Source organism: Ceratina calcarata, unplaced genomic scaffold (assembly GCF_001652005.2).
Source record: "Ceratina calcarata isolate Rehan_Ccalc_2016 unplaced genomic scaffold, ASM165200v1 scaffold773, whole genome shotgun sequence".
Taxonomy (NCBI): domain Eukaryota; kingdom Metazoa; phylum Arthropoda; class Insecta; order Hymenoptera; family Apidae; genus Ceratina; species Ceratina calcarata.
The window spans coordinates 13,414-14,642 of record NW_017179032.1 but is presented as its reverse complement, the minus strand read 5'-3'; positions in this window follow the sequence as shown (position 1 = coordinate 14,642).

Genomic DNA, 1,229 nt, shown 5'->3' with positions numbered 1-1,229 from the left:
ATTTATTTATTAAGAATGTAGTTGTTTACGAGAGGTGAGTCGATTATGTCCTGACAAAGGTAAGACGGTTGGGTAATATTCGTAGTTCTGTAAGAACAATTGCCTACCCTTGGTATGGAACAAAGTAAATCCGTTAAAACTTCCCTCCGCTCGTTTAATTATGTTCCAGCCAGGCATGCATTATGTATTTCACTTTGTCGTCGGCTGAAGAAACCATCTCCGAAGTTTGTCTTCTCGCGGAACTCCCGCGTTTCCAATTGTAATGTACGACTTAAAATGAATTATCGATAACTCTTTCAAAAATCTTGGGAGATATGAAACGTTCTAACTTTCTTAACAAAGAGCGAAGTAACTGGAGGGGAATCAAAGTTGTCCTGGATATAACGTGACTGGGATTCACCAAGAGCGACCATATTTACTCCCCCCTCCGTTTATTATTAATTCTTATATTTTGAATCAACGGGGTAGTTCACCCCTTCCAGTCCCTTAAATATTGCTTCTTATTTTAGTAACTTCACTCATTGCTGTTTAACTTCAGTGATCGGACGAGAACTGGTGCTTTGCAACATAGAATGATCGTTGACAATAAATGTTGGAATTAGTCGAGTTGTAAAAACCTGGGAGCACACTTTGATTGGTCAACCGCTGTATTTTCTGTGTGAGCCACGAATGGCGTGGATCAGTGACCGATTGAACGGTCACATTCGTGAGCGGTGAAGGGGAAATCTTTGGTAAACCGAATCGAAGATCGCACACCCGTTGGTCATTGATTCCTTGAATTTTTGGCGGCACACCTAACGATCCCAGAGGGTAGGTGGGAGGGTCGGTAAGGGTTGATGATCGTCAATGGAGCAGATGGGTCGAGTCTTCAGGTGAAAAGGCCAGGTTGCACGTGCACGGGGATCGCTCGGCTCGTTTCAGACTCAGCCAGGCGCGAGTAAGGCACTTTGAAATGAGATAGGTTCGTTATTTTGATAGCCGCCTCGTTCCTCGTGCATCCCACGATCGCGCACGCTTTACCAAACGGATTAACCGTTGCGACCGAAGTTCGAAGTCGTGAAAAGTTCGCAGACTACCGCTCGTTTAACTTAGCTCGATTCCAAGCTACGAGGAGTATAGCGATGGGATTAAAAGTTGCACGATTATTATCTTAGAGCCACCATTTTATCAACTGATACATCGAACATGTCATCTCGTGCGGATGTACTAGTAATTTGATGTTAGAACTG